This window comes from Manduca sexta, chromosome 9, assembly GCF_014839805.1.
Source record: "Manduca sexta isolate Smith_Timp_Sample1 chromosome 9, JHU_Msex_v1.0, whole genome shotgun sequence".
Classification (NCBI taxonomy): Eukaryota; Metazoa; Arthropoda; class Insecta; order Lepidoptera; family Sphingidae; genus Manduca; species Manduca sexta.
Genome location: NC_051123.1, coordinates 2,984,869 through 3,008,758, shown reverse-complemented (window position 1 = coordinate 3,008,758; position 23,890 = coordinate 2,984,869). Strand labels below are relative to the sequence as shown.

Sequence of the window (23,890 nt, the reverse complement as noted above, 5' to 3'; positions counted from 1 at the left end):
TCTGATCATTCAGTGCTAAAACAAATCTAAATCAAACAATCTTAGAAGATACATAACAAATCTAAATCTAACTTCTTGTGAATTTTCAAGTACCACAGTCAATTTTCGAGCCCCCAAACCGTCGTCTGATATAACAGCGGCAAAGGAAGCTGATTATTATTCCGTCTGCGAGGTCTCCGCTCGTTTCCGTGTTGTATTCGCACGCACCACGAGTGAAATGGCATCCATGCGCTTTGGGACTCCGGTGGCCACGTTATGGATTGTTATTACAAATATTATACTTTGAGGCTAATTAAATCGACCATTTATATTATATAGCCCTAGATTTTATTACATTTCATTGCAATATACTTACGATGAACTGTACTGTTTGATAACAAGAAGATATCGAATGAAGTTATTGATTAATCCAGTTAGTAGCAAATGTTATGATTAAAAAGATTGGCACATTAATTCAAAACTTTATTGCGGATTGAAATAAAAACTAAAAACTATTTAAACGGATTTTATCGCGGTTTTTTATATTATTATTTTCTCTCGTTTATTGCGGATTGCTTGAGTTCCAGACCTTCCTTTGGTAGTTACCTCAGGCAGGTGAGGACCTGAGCTTACTGTGTCTCCCGCCTTGCAGAATTAGTAAGAGTTAATGTATGAAGTAATTTATATACCGGAAGAACAACAAATGAGTCAGTTGCATACCTTGAGAACGTTGCGTAAACAATAAAAAATTTGGTTATAATTACAAATTACACGTCGGCAGACCATTGTCTCCCGTTCCCATATACATCAATTGTAAAAGATGTTTCGTGAACTGAATTACTAATGGCGAAATGTTTAATTATAATGACTTGGGAAACTGCAACCTTCGTTTGAAAATTGCTTAACATACTGTTGCATTTGATAAAATCTTTAGTTGAATTTAGGTGTAGCGCATGCGCTGTGAATTGTTTCCTAAAGACTACACTATTATGAATCCGATAGTTGCTAATTAGAATTTGTTTACTTTTGAGTAATATTTGTACCTCAAAGGTTGTTAATGCATTGATTATTTCTCTAATATTGTAGATGTTATTGACTGGTGACACATTTGTTCGGTTCCCCTCTATCAAAAGCGTTGATGCTCTGCTACAAACTTCTTTTCGTTTTAGTTTTTGGATGTTAGCGGGCAATTCTGGTTTGACAACAATCTAATTTACTTTGGCATTATGATGTTTGTGTTGTGACAATTCTTATGGCATGTTTTTTATTTTTTATACGGGCAAAGTGGTACACTTGATGGTAAGTGGAGTGAGGTCTAACAAAATGTCGACTGACGAGAGATGATTACCCCTTGATAGTCGACATAATAATGCCGGTCTGTTGGAACCGGATATATACAGGCTGATCCAGGAACGCGACACACTTGGGCCACTGTGGCGGGTGTTAACACCTCGCGTACGGTGGTCGCTATCCGGGCGGATATAAAATATATCCTACCACCAACGTTTATTTTAGCCATGATTGTTGCAGTAACTCATAAAGTTATTATTTGAGCTATTGTTTTTTTACAATTCATTAAAATATAGGCTGCTGGTCTTTTAATATTATGCGTTTATGGCTGTAAATACCTGATTCATTAAACGTGACCGTTTTAGGACTCAACAAAAAATTACGAGAAATGCAAATATTCCGGAGGTCAAGTCTTATTTGGAACGTAATTTCGTGAATAGTTTGTAGGCGTGTTTGTTTTATAAAAAAGATTTGTAAGGCTAACAAAAAACGGTAGTAAAAGTATTTGATTTAGATATATTTTAATATAATAAATACAGTCCACACTATTTTTAGTAGCTATGGGAAAATTTGAAATTATAGATGTTCTAACCTTTGTATCCGTCATTAAGGTTTTTCATGACAGCTAGTCTCGATAGGCCTATCTTAGAAACAAAGATCTACGTAACAAATAGATGAACGATACTGCCTTGTCGTTCTGGGAAACTACAGACAAAACCACATGACTAAATTAGCAAATAACGACCTTCTGTAGGCCTTGTTTCAAATTCTTTTGAGTATTATTTGGCGCATTTTTATGGGTATTTAAGTATGGAGGTACAAGGCTTAGTTTGACCTAAAAGTTTTATTATATTTGTTTAAAGATCAACATCTTAGTTTTGCCTATCCTGCTCGTGTTATTAATGCGAAAATTTTGAAGATACTTTGACGTTTAAGTTTTAGAAGTATAGCAGAAACAGCTGAATGACTTTTGATATAAAATTTGCAGTCATAAAAAGTCCTGGATAATTACTACTCGGGCACGCCAAAATGATCCTACTGCAGTTAATGGTAACTGGATTGAAGTGATAGAGTCGCCTGACGAGATATCACCCTCGCCAGTCGACAATTATGTCGGTGTTTGAAGAATATACTCAGGTTGATCTCGGAACGCCACACATACCTGAGTCACTATGGCGAGTTGTACACGTACGGTGGTCGGGATATATCGTAGTCGTATTCATTTGCTAAAACACTTTACAGATGGTATTCAGGACTTAATGCTAAAGGCATTCTCTGGGGCAACTTTAGGGCGGTGCGGAGATAGGCGGAGGCAGGTGTAGAATAATAAAACAAAAGTATATAGATTATTATCCTTTTTATATAGATACATATACATAGGCCTTTATTTGTCGTTTCTTTTTTGGGGACACGCTGATTCTAGAAGGTTGTAAGTATAACATTTTTATCAGCACCCCCCCCCCCTCCGTCCTGCCTTCCTCTGTCTCCGTCTGCTTCTTCAGCTAACAATTCGGTAATATTCTATGGCTTCATTTATAGATAATTGATATTGGCGCTAAGATTTATGAATCACATCAATTCACTGGTTTTTGTATAGTTGGAACAATAAATTTTTTGTCCAATCATATCGAGTTCTAAAAATGATAGGTACAATGTTGGATCATCAATATTGATTAAATCATCGGGCAGTCGATGCGCTCATCCTTATGCGTCTATATATTACGTAATCTATAGATATATTTAGTGTTATTCTGCCGCGGTAATTGAGAGTTGAGTCAACGGCAGTAAATTTTTTTATTACTGATTTGGAATGTACTTTCTTCCTATCTAGGTTTTAGAATTCATTCATTTTTAAAAAAGTTGTATAATTGTAAAATGTAGGTAGATATTGTAACTTTGAGTTTACGGATGAACAACACCTCAGTCCCCCCCGTGACCTTGAAGGCTGCAAAGTCTTTGAAACGTCGGGAGAAAAATAAAATACTAACCGCGATAGAATTCGAAAATTAGTTTAATTTCAATGTCTAACATTCGCGTAAATATAAGAAATCATTAATTCATTCATCATTCAGGTCCTATGTCCCCTAGATAGGGCAGAGGGCATCCACAGTGACTCTCCATCCCACACGGTCTTGAGTTGCCTGCTTGATTTCGTTCCAAGTCTTTCCAACACTTCGCTTCGTCGACCACAGTGTGCATCAAGGTTTCATACATCTACGTATATTAGAAATTTATTTTCTTGTTTGATTAACAACAGTAGGAACGATAAGATAATCTAGTTAGCTATGTAATAGAGCAGAACCTCCTTTTCTGATTTATTGCCGTATTGATTACCAGGGCAGTATTGGCATGCTTAATATCAGTTAGTGTCTGAAACTGTCGGTAAATGGGTTGGGCAAGCAAATAAACTATAAATTAAAAAGTAAGTCGTTGGATTATAATTATAAAACTTCATATAAAATTGAACACAAGCTGTCCTTCTCACTTTCATACCACTAGCGGTAGATATGGCCTAAAGCAGGGGTGGCCAACCGGTCGATCGTGGCAAGGCAAAAATATAAATACGTAGAACAGACCGCGCAACATAATCACTAACTGCTGCACGCATCGTCTTGTATCATTTTTTAATCAAAATAATAATAAATTATGAACTGAACTATGTTGTTTCATTTCAGTTTTCAAGATGTATGTAGCCTAGGTAGATCGTACAGATTATCATCAATGAAAAGTAGATCTTGGGTCTTACCAAGTTGGCCACCCCTGGCCTAGAGTCTAGACTAAGTTTTTTTTTAAACGGGCACGCTAATGTTATCCCACTACACCTGATGGTAAGTGGAGTGGGGTCCAATAGAATGTCGACTGACGAAGCATGATTATCCCGCAACAGTTAACACAATTATGCCGGCCTGTTGGAACAGGATATACACAGGCTGATCCCGGAACACGACACTAACCTGAACCACTATGGCAGGTTAAAGTGCCTGAGAGCAAAATCACGTAATACATGACTCGTAATTGCCCTGCCGATGACACGGTCGGTGGAGCGAGATGAATCCGTGACCGGCCTTGACCGAGCCGCCAGGTGGATGCATGGAAATTACCAGGTTTTAACAAAATTTAGATGTTTTGCCAATTTGTGGTCTATTGTTTTTCAATTTATCGGATTCAAGGGATTAGTGTGAAGTAAGAAGTTTATTCGAAACAGGCGTAAATGATTTGGGATCATTCATGACCTGGATGTTTGGGATGAAGGTCAATTTAATGGGTTAGAAATAAGTTCTGTGGTTTGTAATAAGTTTTACGCCCTAAGAATTCTAGAGATACCTAAAGGTATGTGAAGTGTGCCAACCTACAGCCAGTGGACTAAGACTTAAAGAATTTTACGCGTGTGCAAATATCACACACATGTTATTTTGACTGTACGAGCAAACATAATAAAAATGAAATTACCAATTCTCAGCGGCCTGATAAATCATTTAACTCTCCATAATACGCATCACAGATCGCTTGAGAAATGGCAGATTTAACGATAAAGGGAAGCGAGGTTTATGGAAAAAATACTCGACTTGGATTCAATATAACCTATCTTTACTTTATTAGGTAGCTCTCCATTATACTCTAGATAATATCATAGATTTGTATTTCTGCCGCTAAGTACCTAATATTGTTTTGGTAATCAGCCACACAAAGATTCATACTTGGATATAATCTTACTTCTTATAAATACGATAGTTCGTGAAATGATTGTATGTTTGTTAGAAGTAATCGTAGTAACAACAGATTTGGATTTTAGCACACCGGTAGATCATGTCTTGGATATATATGTACACTTTTTATCCCGATAATTTGCATACATGGAATTATAAAATCAGTCTTTTAGAGACTTTTGTAGGAAAGATTTTTTACACAACTTAAGCTAAGAGCAATTATTAACATACACTACTATTTATTTGAGAAAAGTAGAAGCACAGTAGAAATGTTCAAGCAAGGATTACGGACGGAGTCGCAAGCAAAGCTTAGTTATAAAAAATCATGGGAAAAAATTTATGAAAGTATTCGATCATTTCGTCTTAATCGATTACATAATATCGATTTTAAATTGTATGATAATTTGATAGAAATTAATCGGTATTCTTGCCTCCAGGGCGTACTTTCTATTGGTAATAAGTTAAAAATATATTTATACCGGATATAGATGTTTGTTTCTCGACATAGGGGAATATAATTGGTTTAGATGCTTACCTGCACTAACATAACACAATGACTAACCACCTAGTTAGTCCTAGTTAATTATTTTATTTAGTTACTAGCTTTTACCCTCGGCTATGTCGGCATGAAAGTTTTTTCGGTATAAAAGTCCAGATTTATATTTCCTTGGGATACAGTGGTATTTATACTTTGAATTAGACCTTCAGTAATACATTGGTGAAAACAGCATTCAATTTCATGCAGTAGTTTTTACGTGATGTATGTACAAACATACAGACAGACAAGAATCTATAAACTGATTTTTGGCCTCTATTACTCCTTTATTAGAGTTGAAGACCCTCTACATTAGTTTCTTCAATTTCTTTGCTGTGTAGACATCGGTCTATTATTGTGTTGGCGCTTTTCAAAGTATCCTCGTTTAAGACGTGCTTTATGACATCGAGCATAGACTGAAGTGAAACTAGTACGAGTATGTATATCTTAGAATAGAATATTTTGAAAACATTGCATATGCGCCGAAGTCTAACACTTCTAGGTTGTATAATGAAGTTCTAAAGATTTTCATCATAAATTCTGTGTAGTAAAGAAAGGGACCCGTACCTTTAAAGAATTATCGCGTGTTATAAATTACATATAAACGGACACTAATATAAACAAAAATAAACATTATTGATGTGAACTTATGAATCAAAATAGCCCCAATACAAACTACTTATAAGAAATACCGCAATTTTTTTGCAATATTTAAGCAAAACGACAGGAAGGCATTTACACAAGATTACGAGTGCGGCGAAAGTGTCGACATGTAACCGCCGATCTGTCGATAAAAACTCATCGATTCGATACACATCTTAATAGATAATTATCGATATTTATTGCCACAATGGCCATGAAAGTTTCGCGCCGCCGGCATCGTTTGAAAACGACATCACTTATATTATAACATTGTAGAGAATGTTTGTCTGTGTCGCAATTAAATTATATAAATGCAATGCTATTTTAACATGGATCAAGTGAAAATATCTTTAGAGTTGTTTTAAACTCATCCTTTTCTGAAACGTTTCTAAAATGTTGTTCCGAATCACAAACGTAACGAATAATTGCAAGAGGCAAAAGAAAGAAATACAAAACACCTACACCCTGAAAGAACTAAAAATAGAAAAAGAGGCAGGCCTAAGGTTCGTTGGGTTGACATTTTTAGACATAGATGTAGGGTATGGATGACATGGTCAAGAAGTAGAGGGAAATGGAGGAGATCAGGGGGAAGCTTATGCCGAATAGGCGACTTCCATAAATAGTACCTAAAGAAGAATAAAAACATAAATAAAAATAATATAAAACATTATCTATATTTATTTATATGTAGTAGAATAAAAGCTTATTTTATTTACATTCTGAATCCTATCGAATAGTGATGAGGACTATTCCTTAAGTAGCGTTAGTCAGGCAGTGAAGAGGCCCATTTAAGATCTTCATAACTCCTGTAAGCCAAAACTATAAGTACTTTTTTCTGTTTATTCGAAAAGAATCAAATAGAAAGTCGGATATGTGAGCGAAGTCAGCAGCAAATGTAAGTTATTTTTATATATTAATTGGAATGTATTCATTTGTCGATTCAACGGTGATTACAGTCGTATCGATCAATCATCAATTCACTTTTGTTTTGTAATTAATTTGTCAGGCCAATTTCCTTATGAGTTACAAGTATTAACTCTGTATAATTTATTATACTTTGACAACCTGTTGGCAAAAAAAGTAATTATCATTTTTATTGAAGGGAGTGACGAGACGAGCGAGCCTCTCGTCTGATGTCACGAAAGCACATAAATAGCAGCGACACCCGACCTTTGATTTACAAAGCATTAATACTACACTCGTCACACTGAGACATTAGAGTTAAGTCTCATACATAATGCCCAGTATTATACTGGCTATTCTTCAAAATTTTGCACATATAGATACTGTTGCTTAGTGGTAGAAATTTACAGCTGTTATACTTCATTCCGTCCCGTGACCATAAGGGCTGTAGTTATCGAAACGTCGGGAGAAAATTGAAATATAAAAAACTGCGATTAGATTTTTTTTAGGATTCCATTATTTTTCCATAAAGTTATAGAATTTAATTTCAGTCTACCGTTCTTCAGACCTTTCTAGTTTCTTCTATACTGAATATTGTTACTATTACTAGCTATGACTGTACCAGCTCTAGTTTACGCGTGCTACATTACACCTTTTTTGTTTTTATTCTATATTCTTTATTAAAATTCTTTGCATATTTCAATTTCTGTTTTGTTCTTACTGCAATACAAAGTACATTTTTTTTTTTCAAAAGCCACCTTTTACTTTGTTTTATTTAGTAAATATAAACTGTCAATTCGCTCAGTGCGGCGGTTAGTGAGTTCGTAATTTAACCCATAAAGGTTAGAAAGAGAAAGGCACTGCCTAAATCTAATTCGAGAGACAAATGTGCTGTCGTTTAGCGAGTGTCGCATCAATTCGGGCGCAGTTTTCGAAAGCCATTGTGCGTATGGTCACGAAGTATTGAGTATTGTTCGTTAATGTCGGATTTCGTGTGATCAGTTCAATGGGAGTTCGCAATTCGATGTGTTAATGTAACAGTATTGTGATTATTTAACATGCATGCTCTTGATTTCAAAACGCGTTTAATAAGGCTTTTTTGTAAGTTTTGGAGGGCGTAGTTGACATAATCGCGACACCCAAAATCTCACAAAACCTAATATAATAGTGCATGCATACTGTTTGACTTATAGTTGGGACGAACGTCGCATTTTTGAGATAAAGAAAATCGCTGCTCTAGTGAAAAGTCCGAGATATCGGTTATGACATTCTGCCCGAAAAGGCTTAATATTAACAATGAATTTATGGATTTCTTCTTCTTTATCGTGTTCTTCATTATTGAAGGCTATGTCCCTTAAAGTCCTTCGTAATTTTATGTATAAGATCTTTCTTTGTTACGTTTTCGGCTTCTTTTAAGGCAGTCGCAGACAATTCTGGATAAAACCCATTGGTATTGCTTGTGACACGTCTTTTGAACGTAAAAGCTGGTTTTGCAGCTAATGACCCCATGATTCGACCTTATTTCCGTCCTATAAGATTGTTGTCGTAGGCAAATAGCGTGGCCTTAAGTCCTCACGGCGCCTAGTTAATCACTTTACTGATATTTAATACTTTATCCGGTTTCTAAGGGCCTATAAATTATTTATGGCAACACGAACTTTGTCAATGAGTTATTTCATTGAGTTAGTTATGAATGAATTATAGTTAGTTTAATATTGTCATGCAACTTTAAGCCATATTGTTTGGTAGAAAGCTTGCGGTGAAGATCCCAAAATTATAAGGGTATAAATGATTTTTTATGTTTAAGCGAAATAAAACTATTTTTAGATTTTATTACGGTATTTTATGTTATAAGTAGTTTTCTCCCGACTTTTCGAAGAGTTTGCGGCATGAAGGCTGCTTAATGCTATAAGGGTATTTTAAAAGTTTTTGGTGTCATTTATAATAACAACACACGCATCTTTAGTTCTGATCATTATCTATGTCTAAGTGCCAGTTTCACAAATCTAAGTAACTGCCACTCCTCAAATATGATGTATGCCGAAAAAATACAAAGACACTCTTGTCTATCCTGCCAAATAAATAGTTATCAAATAAATACTGTCTACATTAACTAAGGAAGACTTGAAGAAATAAGCTCAATATGACGTAAAATACATGTAGCAACCTCTCCCTTATAATAAGGAGTGACCCGAACAATTTCACACGGCCAGCTGTCTATTATGGGCTTGTGATGCGCGCGCACGACCGTAATGGCGCCCTCTAGCGGTCGTGTCGCGGACCAATCACGATCTAAGGGCCTTTATTGTTTTGCACCTTAATGTTAGAGGTTATATTGTGTATTATGGCATATCGTGTTAGAGTGACAAGCACAATAATACGTAGTACTTCGTAATTCAGTTTTGTATGGTGTTTTTACTGTTTATGGGAGACCGTTTACAATCAGAAGAGTGTTGGCCTATTTTCCATAGTCGTTGATGTTTCATGTCCAGTGATCGTCCTGAGCCGAGGTTCGTACCCCATAAATGGGTTGTCCTCACAGTCGCTTAAGTTTCAAAGGTTGCCAGCGCCTAATTAGTGACCTAAAAGTTCGGTGTTTGTATAAGCCGGTCCTTACCAGTCTCACAAACGTATAAAAAACATCTGGGCATTAAAAAAATACCTTAGTGGCTCCCCTTTCCTTAGTCTTCAACACAGGCCGGTTAGTATTGGTAACACACTAAAAATACCTACCTAAATATGTCCCCTTTCTTCAGACATGTGTTCAACACAGTATAAAGAAAAGGTCTGGTCATTATAAAATACTTAATTGCCTCCCCGTTCCTTAGTCTTCAACACAGGCCGGTTACTATTGGTAACACACCCAAAATACTTACCTTAATATGTCCCCTTTCTTCAGACATGTGTTCAACAAAGTATAAAGAAAAGGTCTGGTCATTATAAAATACCTTATTGTCTTCCCTTTCCTTAGACATGTCTACACAGGCCGGTTTTTAGCATTGGTAACATATCCAAAATACTTACGTTAATGTCTCCCTTGTCTTTAGACATATCTTCAACACAGGCCGGTTAGCATTGGTAACACACCCAAAACCGTGGGTCAGAAATGTCACCAGAACGTTGGGACAGGTAGCGAGTACGTTACAAAACGCTCGCCCACGCTCGCATGACCCGTCGCCCACAGACTGGGCGACCTTCGCGCGGCTAGACGAATTTAAACCGTGTGGACTGAGCCTTAGCTAGATCTTAGTTACCTAATTAAGGTATTTCTGGTGAGGTTACCGTACTGGTACTGATAGTAATATAACAGCCGTGTATTATATACTGTCTCACTGCTGCACGGGCCTCCTCTACTACTGAGGGATTAGGCCTTAGTCCACCACGCTGGCCTAGTGCGGATTGATAGACTTCACACACCTTCAAAATTTCTATAGAGAACTTCTCAGGTATGCAGGTTTCCTCACGATGTTTTCCTTCACCGTTAAAGTGAGCGATAATTCACAAAGAATAAACATAATTTTAGAAAAGTCAGAGGTGTGTGTCCTTGGGATTTGAACCTACGGTCATTCGTCTCAGCATTCCGTTTTACAACCAACTAGGCTATCACCGCTTTAGTTTATCGCTGCGTATAATACAGGGCTGATATTATTATAAGTTCCAAGAAAAAATACAATGGATTCAAATTTTGAAATTCATGTTGAACTGAACGAGTCATGAAACATTTGCAGCCGATGAATCAAGTCGCTTCGTCACTGATAAAGTCGGAAAACATGTTTCAGTTGTAACCAATGAATATAATAAATACAAATAAACTTTGAACTTGTTTGTGGTGTAAGTAAGACGCCGCGCAGACGCTGTGTGACCGAAAAACACTACACTATTATAGCTGATAGTTGCTGAAGTTACTGAAGCAACGTAAAGGGCATTTGTTACCCATGGTCTATCATATACCGGATAAATGCAAAGTAAATTTAATGTGAAGCAATAATGCCCCAACTCTCGATGATTGCCATAATTATATCTAATTTACTGGAATCTTCCAAACCCTTTTTTTTTCAACTCTATATAATAATGCTGGCTTTTATACTAGAGTCTTAAACCACGAACCAGAATTAGAATGTACAGCTTTTAGTTCAAGTACCTTCTAATATGTAAATAGGGAAGCCAACCTACATATAAGCCAACATACATTTACCTCCCTGACAAATCCTTAGAGTTAGGTCCAATAATCTTCATTAGGCCAATGTTGGTGGTAAGATATATTTTATATCCGCCCGGATAGCAACCACGGTACACAGGGTGTTAACTCCCCCCCCCCCCCCCCCCCCCATAGGAGACGGGCCGCAAGGCGGCACCGCGCAGGGGCGGCTGTCGCAGACTAGACACTTCAACGTCAGAGGAAGCCGAAGAGGGTCACCGCGGAGTTTTAGCTGGTAGGCCGTGCATAGGTTAAGTTGTATATAGGGTTAGGGACTCGGCCCGGCGGTCGCCCGAAGGTCGTCATCAAATCCGGGCGGCTCAACGCCGGGCCGTAAGGCACGGTTACCCCAGCATAACCGCTCAGTCGCCCCCCACGAAGGCTGGGCGGTAGTAATAAGGCACTTTCTCCGCGAAAACAAAAAAAAAACAAAAAAAAAAGGGTGTTAAAACCCGCCGTAGTGTCCTACGTAAGTGTGTCGCGTTCCGAGATCAGCCTATGTATTTTCGGTTCCAACAGGCCGGCATAATTGTGTCGTTAGTCGACAATCTATTGGACCTTACTCCACTTACCATCAGATGTAGTGGGGTAAATGCCTTGCACGTATAAAAATATGTGGCAACATATAAAAACCTTTACAGTAGGCAGTAAATGCCCATACCTTCTAGAATACTGTAATCCACGACAATAAGATATTTATAGATCAATGTAATCATTTTATATAATGACAGTTATCAAGCTGGCGCCACGGTACAAGCCCCTTTGTAAACAGTCTGTCCACTGACTAATTTGACCTCAAATCGATTAACTGATGAATCGATTCAATTATCGAGATATCGATCTGAGTTCTGCGTTGACCGTTTGTCATGACTCCGTGCAAGGTTAAAGTGGAATTTGTAAACAGATTTTTGATATATATAATCTAATACTATTATATATACCAGTTTATATGTTTATACCAGTTTATGTACGTGTTGTTTAAAATGATAAATTCTAATTATAGCTTTCTTTTTTGCAGGTAAGTCATCAGTGACTAAATTGGGCGTTCGTAAGTGAAAAAAACGTAACCAAACGGTAACTGGGGGATGTTTTATATTTAAACAGCTGCAATTTACACTACGCTAATTTGAAAATATCAATTTTACAGGAGAGACGCTTAAAGTGAAAAATAAGATAAATTTTATATTATTAGAGCTTTCTTAATAATCGTTTAGTGTAATTCAAGATTTCTTCATTTTATAGCCAAAAAGAGAGGTTATGTAAGCTTTTAAAAGAAAAAGAAACAATAATTTTGCATTCTAAAGGTAATTAAAAGCCAAAAATTGATTTAGCGTAGTGTTAATTGATGGTATCGCTTTAATCTATATAGTTTTATTTTAGTAGTATTTTTTGTTATATTTTATATACAACGTAACTCGTTTCAGTATCACAACAACATCATAAATATTAAGTATTGCACTTATTAATTATAGTTTAGGCGCGATAGCAATAATGTTAATGAAAACAAATTCGACCTTTATTAGACTAAGTCCTCGAACTATGTGCCGAACTTTCACTCCGATCGATTTGTTAATTTTTAATCGATAACCATTGGTTATCAACAATCGATTACGTTTCATAATTTTAATCGTTTTGTGTAATAATCAAATATTTTAAAGTAATTGCGTTGTTAGAATTATGCGGTGAAGTATGGTTTGGCATTACTTCATCAATACTTTTGAATTTGAGTTGCACAGTCTAATACTGCACTCCTTTTTGACCCCCCCAGAAGAATTTAAATGCAATAGAGACGGATGAAGCGTACTTTATTTCATTAGCCAGTTGTATAGAAGTTTCAAACGGTCCGGAATAATTGTGTTGGGGAGTGATAATCATCTATCGCCATTCGTCACTATTTGGATCCTTCTCAACTTATCAGGTGTAGTGCTATGCCGTGTCCGTGTACAAAGTTACGTTGTCCCAGTCAAAGAAATTGCAATTACTAAGTTAGATAGAAATAAATAAACACAAACGCTAGTATTGCCGACGTGAGGTACTACGTGATTCGGATCAGAAACAAATATTTTCTAACACAAATGCATGGTTCGCAATGGTTACGCTATTGAACTTTTATCATAGTAATTATTTCAAAAATACTAATACCATTTGACATTTCAGAATTGGTTTTTATTAGTAATCCAATTTAAAATGGAAACAAGCTGACGTCTTATTTTCATCATAACACAATTTACTTAAGTTTTGAATATGAAGTGTAATTTGTACGTTGAGTTCTAATACAAATAGATTAAAGTTTTAATGTAGGTTATATAGCTTCTTGCGAATCAATGCCAACGATAAAGTGCTCATTAGCATAGGGTTACAAAGACAGTTTTTTATAGTAGACAAGACAGATTGATTTTTATATATTTTTGCAAAATATCAAGTATAAAACAACTATTTAAAATAAATTCTATAAAACGTTAGTATCAGTTAATCTTGAAGTTTTATAATTTTACGTCTCTAGCACGTGCTAACGTAATGTTTGCGCTCCATTAGCGATGTTTAAGGCCGTCACAACGCTATCAATTATGACCATAAAAGACTCGTAGACGTTGGCGACGGCTGAATCATTGTTTATACTAAAAACTGGATTTAAATGTTGGATTGAAGTGGCGCCGTTTAGTAGCTAGTAGTAGGAGGCTTCAGTTTATGTATGCAGCTGCGTATGAGCCTCGTCTTCGGAGAGGATGCGAGCTTTAACGACTAGGCTGGCCCACCGAAAATATATGGTCTATAGATTTGAAAAATTGTTCAATGTTGTAAGTATTAATAATACGATGGTTAGTAAACCATGCAGCTGAAGAACGTCGTCTAATATTTATAAATCATAAGACAGCCATGTGCACTAGTTTTGGACACGAACAAAGAGATGTGGTGGTAGGTTTTTCATATGTGAGAGTCCGCCTAAGTAGGTACCACCGTAATTCTGCCGCCAAGCAGCAGTGTGTAATCACACATCATCACAACAGTCATGTTTGAAGGATATTGTAGAAAGTGTAACTACTGGACATAGACTTAACATCTTATGTCTCAGGATGGAGAGCGCAGTGGAATACGAAACAATACTTTGTAATTCAAGTTGTTGGATGGTGTTTCTACTGTTTATGAACGGTCGTATCTTACCATCAGGCGAACGGCAAGCTCATCTCTTCATTTACAACAATAAAAAAGTAATAATATCTTAAATTTAAAATCCAAGCGATTCAAGATTCTGCAGTCAGAATTTGACGCATGCAATCCGCAATGCAGTTCGGAGTACATTAATCAGTCCCACTATTACAAAAGTCCATTCTGTCGCAATATCCAGCGAACGACAATAAGACTACAGACACTTCCTCTGATTGTCTGCCCAAATGTAGGCCAGCGGCCGGCAGCTATTTATGTCAACTTGTAAATGACGGGTTCTAGGTACGGTGCATTAGTGAATTTCAAAAGGAAGATGGTTTGGTGGATACCACACGCTATTCTATAGATTTTTCTACTTATCTCTTCATCTTCTAAGGGCTACCCCAAGAAACCTGTCACTAGATGCAGGTTTGTAGTTGGTTGAGCTGATATCTGTCTCCTCATATTATTAAGGCTAATTCCCTTGCATATATTTTTGAGACGTTTAGCATCTCAACTTCGTATCAGGAGATGTTTTTACAGTTCACAATCTAAGTGGGTTATGACTATGTCAAAGGGCGATACTACTAATTAGATATAAATATGTTTATATGTTTTAGTTGCAAAATTACTGCGGATTTCGATTTTACCCGAAAAATAGCAATTCGCAAATCAATGCAATCTTCATTAATTGACATTTTTATGAGTTTAATACAATCAGTGAAGTTTCCGTGGGCTGAAAACTGTTTCCCCTTTTCTCCCTTTTCTGATCATATTTAATTATGTAAGGACAGTAGGACATTCATGCCAATTCTTAGAATGGTGGGTCTCCATAGTCATCAGATGATCCATAAAGGAAATCTGTAGGAACTAGGAATAAGTGTGCACCATGCGACTCTAAAAGAATGTCAAGCAATATGTGCGTTATAATTTTCTAAGAGCCCACGTTTACCCACGCACATTGTATTTAGAGACTTGCGCAAGTCTCGTCTGGTGCATATTTGTGCTATCTGGTTTAGAATCTAGTCCAGGCATTGCTCGAATGTTTTATTCATGCGGGGTGTTTGCGAAAGCACTAAGTTTAAACTCTTTAAACTCAAACCCCTTTCAATGCTAGGGATTTTTATCGAATGATTGACGAAGGTTCGTCGTATAGAATAACGAGACGAGTGGGTTGCTCGTCGCAATTATCCGTAAAGTACGACATCTAGAACTTTATAGCCCGATCATGTTTTGATAAAATTTGAAATCTTTTCTTGTCCTGACAATGTTAAGTTTAAAACGAAATAGTAAAAGTGGTGTCTCTAAAGCCAGTATTTTATTTTCTTCGTCAGGTTATATTTTTTTTTTGTTTAGCACAGAACTGTGCTTGACATTTTGATACATACTATAGCTTTTTCACGTCGTCTAGCGAACTAAGAATAAGTCCTTTGCTTGCCATCTTATAATGCCTTTTAATTTCAAGATTCTGGACATTGTTTGATCAAACATATCGCCATTTACAGAGAACATGAGAATGAATTAACAATTGGTCTCATATTAAGCAGTCACGTCCATCGGCCATTACGTATTGAATTAATATCTAACAGATTCTGCAGGTTAGCTCAAAATGGGAATAAATATGATGTGGCAGGTGATATAACATTAATTGAACAGTTACTTCATCTCTTGACTCAATTATTATGATAATATATTATCATAAACATATATCTCAGTAGATTAAACACGTCTTCATGTGTTTTTTGTAAGTTAAGGAGCTGGTGAAGAATTACAATGAAGTTTTTGTAGGGTAGCAATGGTTTTGTTAAAGCACCGCGCAGACTTGCATCACGTAGAAACCAAAATGACAACAACGAGTTGTAAATATTTGATTTTTATACAACTGGATACTTTGAAACTTTTTTTAAAAAACAATATATCTAAAGGTTTGAAGTATGAAGCCCTGCATGACATTGCATAGAAATCTTTACAACAATTATCGATGTGTAGTTGTATGCATGCGCGGGAAGATCACTGCTCTGAGGTCTAGGGTTCAAATCCTGGATCGGGCAATGATATCTCAGCTCAGTATCAGCCTGAAGTCTGGAATTTGTGCCTAATATAGCTATAGGCTTGCCACTGTTATGTACATCATAGAGCGGAAATGTATTATGTGCGCGGTACGACCGCTGCTCTAAGGTTTTAGGTTCGAATCCAGGATCGGCTGATATTAGGTTTTTCTGGTCAGCATTAGCCCTGGTCTATAATTTGTGCCCAATATGGTGACGGGCGATAGCCTAGTTGGGTGTGGAACGGACTGCCGAGACGAATGTCCGCAGGTTCAAATCCCAAGGGCACACACCTCTGACTTTTCTAAAATCATGTGTGTATTCTTTGTGAATTTATCATTCGCTTTAACGGTGAAGGAAAACATCGTGAGGAAACCTGCACATCTGAGAAGTTCCCTGTAGGAATTTCGAAGGTGTGTGAAGTCTACCAATCCGCACTTGGCCAGCGTGGTGGACTAAGGCCTAATCCCTCTCAGTAGTAGAGGAGGCCCGTGCTCAGCAGTAGGCAAGTATATAATACAGGGCTGATATTATTATTATTATTATGGTGACAGGTTCGACCCCTATCACATCATGGAACGGAACTCACATGGCGTTAAGTTGTTTCCATTTTCGTATTATCCCTTTGTGGATAAAAGCATGGTTGTATAACAGTCTATCAAACTAAATGTTTGCCTAATCCTGTTGACAGAAATACACATTCCGAATTGTATGCCTTTAAGGAAACTTCATATCGACAATTTATTGTCATTTCTATTAAAATACATTTAGTAATAGTCGCAATGCAGGCCTATTTATGAACTAGATTCCTAGACCTATTCGTAAATACCCTAGTTCTGGCTCCTACGCATAATGTCGACATTTTGGCGTTGCGTTACAAAGTTATAAATAACTGTGGGACATTGTCCTGATAATGGTGTTTTAGTTAAACTATTTAGTAGTTATGAATAATTAGTTGCAAGGCAGTTTGATTCTTAGGTTTATTATAAAAAGATCCTTTATCCATTGTATCTAAAAGAAAAGTCGCAGAAATTGTTACCGTCATTTCAAATTATTTAGTTTTTAACATTCAATAAAAATAAATATTTATTTACAGCCATTACATTTTTTTTAAATACTATTTTTTGTTCCCTTTAGGATAGTTGAGTAGAATATTACTACTATTATTTTTATTATTAAAATTAAACGGCTAGGCATTTACATAATTTGTTGATCATTTGATATAATAATCACTAATTACTCCATTTAAATTCCTTTTAATTATTAGATCCGATAGATCATTAACACATGGTCACCCGCGTGATAGATCACGATCGCGCGGCGATCTACAAAGCATCTGACACGACACGTTGCGCACGCGCGCACTGTTTGTATCGCCGTCTCGCTCGCACATATAATTATGCACATTATTTTATTACCTTCTAGACAACATAATTTATACTTCTGCAATAACTGTTTGTATATGATTATATTAAACGTTAATTGTGACTTATTAACTTTAGATAATGGATATTAGCTTAGCAAATGCATGGAAGGGGACAAATAACTTGTGAAAGGTAAAAACAAAGAAAATGCAGTAAAAACAGATCAGCCAAGCATTATTTAAATATTGTCTGCTCACCCATGTGATATAGAGGCGTGATGTCATGTATTCACCTTTATCGGTCTGAGTTCATGTTATAATTTAACTGTTTCAGGGTACAGGAAAAATACCCATTACGTAGGATATTCCTATTCATTTATATAAGTCTTTATGGAAAATTTCTGTAAACAAGCACTTAGGTAGTTAGCACCTAAGGTAGGTACTTAAGCCATCCACGAAAATTTGACTTAAAAATATAAAAAAATAGACAGGGGGTATAAAAGGTTTTCTAATCTAGAATTTATGTTTTTTTCTATTTAAAACACTGTAATATATTAAAGGACGTAATGACATTAGATGCAAAATTACGAAAATGAACATAAATTAAAAAAAAACAAAATAAAATTATTAAACTAAAATAAGTACTTAATACATCTGTTTTAAAATTAGAATCATGAATCATAATTTAATTCTAATTTCAAAATCTCATTTATTCCTCTAATATTTTATGTGATAATAATTTTTTAAATTCGATTGTTTACTTCGTTCTAACGTTCGACGTAGCTCCACTGAGCGCAAAATGAAGTAGTCAAACCAGTTTGAACTGGGTAGATAAATTGCTGAGCCATAATGTTTTAGACACGGTAGGTATTGAGCGAGCATAAACAACGCGACTTTTTTTATTACATAAGCCGGCTAACAGATGGGTCATCTATATGATATTTATTGTCCTAAATGTGGATGATACTGCAGGAAACGAATATAGATTAGAGGGTGGGCTTTATTTGGCCCAATAAACGGTACAGCAGGAAATGGTACCCTAATATGGCCCAATAGCAACATTATTTCAACAGCGTGGCTCTACATTTTCAAAACTACGGTCTGCAAAGTGAACAACAATTTTCAAATCTTGAAATCGCCTAAACATAAATTAAATAAAAATAATACAATTGTTTTTGTGTAAAGTAAAGATTATCTCTTTTATTTTTAAGAAGAAAGAAAAAACAATATTATAGAGGTGATTTGGTGTTTTTTATTTGTAGAGTAACTTATGTGGGTGACCGTACTTTCAGAATTTATTATTGTTAATTATTGGGGTATTAAAGTTAATGATGATTTGAAATAATTATGATGATGTGTCAAAAGCCATTTATAACATAAAATAATGTCGATCTTTTCTTTGCGAGAGGGAGAAAGTATGAAATATTGGGTTTCGCGAATACAATATTTAGAATAATGATAATGTTTTTTTTTTACTATTATAATTTAAATTAATGAATGCTTTATGCTTATCAATATTCTTTTATGTATTCGATAAGATTTTATTGTTTATTAACTGACTCATAATTTCAACACATCAAACAGATGCGATGGTGGTGTAATGGTCAGCATAGTTGCCTTCCAAGCAGTTGATCCGGGTTCGATTCCCGGCCATCGCACACTTTTTGTATTTTTATTTTTAATTCCATTTCTACGATGGAGTTTTTAATAATTATGCAAAAATAAAAAGAAATCACATAATAAAATTTCGTAAAAAATTCTCAACAATTCCAAATTGCATTGTGAATCTCTCACAGCATCTAGGCCAGAGTTTATTATGTAAATCCGTGAAAATTTCAATTAAAAACAAGTTGTTTCGCTCCGGGTCATCAACCTGAATCAAATAATTACAACAGATGTTGGAACAATTCTCTAAATTGGAGGGAACGCCCTCTTTGTGTCCGAGACGGGCTCAAACACTATTTAGATTTCAATTGTAGCAAGAAAGAAAGAAGATCTGTTATTGTGGATTTTTTAATAAATATAGTAGGTATACTCTGACACTAAAAATCACTATAGTGGTGTTCAAATATGGAACTTATTTCTAGTATTGACAATGTTAAAGACAAATTGGCTTCCCTAAAGCTGGCGTTTTATTTTCCTGGTTAGTAAAATGAAAAGTAGGTTTTCTTAGAATTTTGCTTTGTTTAGAAGCTCATCTTCAATTTATTATTAAAATACATTTAACATGTTATTAGAAAAGTCCAAAAATAATTTGGAATAGTAATTTCATGAATAAAATATTTCCTGATAATTGAATAATAGGAACTATAGAAAAAAATATAATAAATATTTATTTATTTATAGCATACAAGTTTACGCACTTCCGTTTCGTTTGTAATTATTTTAATTATTAAAGCTTGTACTATCCGGAAGGTAATTAGGCACGGAAATGCGAGTAGACGTAAAAAGTACAACAGTACCTAACGGGTTATAATTATTTAGAAATAATTAAATCACGGCGGAAAGAATTTTATTGTGATAATTTTATTTTATATTTATATCAATAAGTCTTTTTAAAAAGGTAGAACGCACGTAAAATGAGAAATCCTTTAAAATGCTTGATAAAAAGCATACCGTAATGTTATGAAGGATTAATTTTACTGGGATTTTTAAGATTTTTTTTAACAAATACAATTTCCAAATCTATATTCAACTAAACATAAAGTGTCTACAGGTCTATATTAAACGTACCCTTGCGGTTTCCCTAATACGTGACTTAAACACCTTAAGCAACATTCCTACAGTGTATCGACTATCGAGCAAGGCTACCACGATTGCAGTAAGGTAGCTAACATATTTAAAAATTATCTAGAAAGTTTTTTTATACTCAGTAATGTGACAAGCAAGCCACTTGGTTGATGACACTGGACAGTAACTTTGTACTGTCATGGTCAATGAAGAAATAGTTAATGTGAACATTGAACTTTTTCTGGACATGACATGGGCGTAGTTTTTGGCAGATTCATCATGTCAATAGGTTTTTTATTGAGGGCGTTGATTTCTGAGAGTCAAGGATGAAATTTTAAATTGCTTTGTTTTGATAACCCTATGAATACTCGTAGTTCTTTAATTGAAAATTTGGCATTAGTACAGTTTGTGAAAGTTAATTTCCAACTAGCAATGTCTTCTCATTTAGTAAACTTCTTGCAAATCAGTAATAGATGTTTTAGATAAACAAGGAAAGGAATTAAATGAAGTAAGTCCTATAGTTATTGAAATAATATTCGAAGGTAGGCGTAGGTAACCAAGAGCATAACACACTTATGTAATTTATACAAAATCGATTTGTCTTTAGAGCGCGGTGGAAAGTAAATGTCATACAGTTTTCGGGAAGAAATTTTTGCAAACTGATCATGTATGTGGGTTGAATTTTGGTAATAGTCATTGGAATATAAAAAAAATCCTGGTTTCCATCTTATTGGGACTGGAACATATTCAGTTCGTGAGTTGTGTTTACTTCGCTAGGATAAAAAAAGATGAATAAAATTATCTTCGATTCGGTAATCTTCTAACTTTACTAGATCTATCCAAAAGCATCTCAAATTTACGTTCTGGAAATTAATAGAATTATTAATTTACTATCTAGACATTTTTTTTTCAAATTCAAAAATAATGGTATGATCGAAATCTAAATGAGATCAAATAGTTTAATATTTGACATTGGATTGTATCTCTGTTTTGGCCTCGTCAGCGCTAGACGAACGCGGATCTATTTGCCTTGGATGCGTCGTGATCTATTCTAACTCATGGTCTAAGTTAGCTTTTGCAAAGTCTAGTAATAAAGTATGTTTAGTTAAATAAAATATGGTAATTGGCTCTAAGGCATGTCATTGGCATTTTGTTTTTATATCTTGCAATATTTTTGTACAATTGTGTGAAGAGATCGTCAGAGGGTAAGTGATACTTGCTGGAATCGTAGGTTTATTTCAAGACTGCGAAATATTGTTGTATTACCAAATGGTTGAAACCTATATTCTCTAAAGAATATTGACAGTCTCTGTATCGAGACAGATATGTTTTATCTGCAAATATTTGCTTCGCGTCTGGATGTTGTAAAATCGCTCGTAGCTGATAAGCAAAACTATTGCATTATATTAGAATTTAAACTATGCTTTTTTGTAGAATCGTGCTAGTGTTTTGTGAAGAAGCAATTATCGAGCCGGCATTCTGTCGATTGTCAAGGGATGCTTAAGTTTCTTGCCCGTTAATATTTTCCTTGGGTTGTACTTCACTTAATACTAGGTGCAGTAAAGCCACTTTGCCAAGGCCTCTATAAAAATAGATTAATACCAGATCAAAAGAAAGGGTAGCATAGTAAGAAAACATTTTAATATAGTCCAAATAAATATATCTCAAACCGATCAAGACAATTTGTCAAGATTGAAATAAGATCTGCACATTTAATGCCTCCGAACAATGGAATACCAATCTTTATCATCAATCTGTGATATATTGTGGGTGTACAGTCAATGGCTTACTCGAGTCCGTTAAGATGAAGGGCAAATGAATTAGATATATCAAGATGAAAGATTGCAGATTCTGTCCACTATAGATCATTATAAGGTATTGGATTCTTTAAGATCTTTGGCATTTTAATTAGCGACTTCCAGAAGTGACTGTCGGGTAAAGAAGGTAGGAAAGGATTTAGATTGAAAAAGCGTTGGACCAGCGTAATAGATTAGGGTCCAAATAATTAGTAAAAGCCTTTGTTCAGGAGGAAAATTAAAGACTAGACTAATTATCTATTAACTAATAAAGATCACTGTAGGCTGTTACAATTCCCTTGAATTCAGGGAAGAAAAAGAATTATAGAGACTGCTAAACGTTTGTGCTACGATGTCGCTGATTGTATAAAACTTTAGGGAACGAACCTTTTGTTTTGACCGGAATGCTGACCCTCAATATTTAAACACGTAATCTTTAATGCTTTCAACAGCCCTCTCAGTTTCGTGATTTCCTCCATAATGATGTGGATAGATAAGGCTGACACGAAAGCGCCATACATGGACATGCACTTGACGAGTCCGATCGGTGCAGCCGGAAGGCGTTTCCGCGCGGTTCAAGGCCGCGACGCCCACCTCGTGTTTCACTTTCGAAAGCCTGTTTGTGTTTACGTGAAGAAAGATTTCAGATGTGGGTGCTGATTAAATCATGACAGCATAATTACTGGATATTACAACTACCATGCTAATATGGTTAACCACCAACAACTAATATGGTTTTGACTTGGTTATATTTTATGTTGGGGTTCTCTGGCCAGGGTCTAGAATTATTACAGGTAATATATCCCTATATTACATGGAAATGTAGATGTCTTACACGTCTGTCTATCTCTGACAGGGGAAAGAGGGGTGATGCTATATTTACGATTCATGTTTATATTTGACTTATGAGTATGTTGAGCAGAAAGCTGTAGTGTTGTATTTCTAATTATTACAGCTGTTACTATTGCTCTAGACTTTGTATAATTACCAAAAAATATTCGCCTTGTCATTTAACTTAAAAGTCGATGCCTACACTCCTAATTTCGCGGAGCAAAACCTTAAATTAGTTTTTAAACCGTGCCTATCTTTCGTTTTATTAATGTAGGCTGTTGGGCGTCGACCTTGGTCTAATTAATCAAATTCGGCATTCGCAATCGATTTAAAAGAATCGATTTGTCAGTATCGATTTAAGATAAGTCCGTGGGTGTGGCGTGGCGCAATTTTTACTATTGCCATCTTTTTGTTTGTATGACTAATGGACATTTGGCTCTGAGAGTTCAAGGTTAGAGTGCTGAAAATATATTTTGGTGAAATCACAAATCATATTTCATACGATAAAAATCCTACATCTCACTTTGTTAGCCCAAAGTATCCTACTTATATAACTAAAATGAATTAAGTCATACGAGGGCCGGAACAAAATCTAGTAGTACAATCAGTGGTGCCTTATTCCATCTACGGGGCCATTCGCGTCTTTTTGGAATCACGGATAATCTTACCGAACGATAGCTTTGATGCTCATGTAGCCAATAGAGTAAAAAATTCCCTAGTAACT

The 23,890-nt window shown here is 35.6% G+C and overlaps 1 protein-coding gene and 1 non-coding gene across 2 annotated transcripts in view; both read left to right on the top strand.

Moving 5' to 3' along the window:
* The window catches only part of LOC115448438 (GAS2-like protein pickled eggs), a 62,528-nt gene that overhangs the window by 21,170 nt on the left and 17,468 nt on the right, over positions 1-23,890 (top strand). The gene's annotated exons all lie outside the window — the stretch shown is intronic.
* Trnag-ucc lies at positions 19,396-19,467 on the top strand. Its single transcript has one exon. It is a non-coding gene; the product is annotated as a tRNA-Gly (tRNA).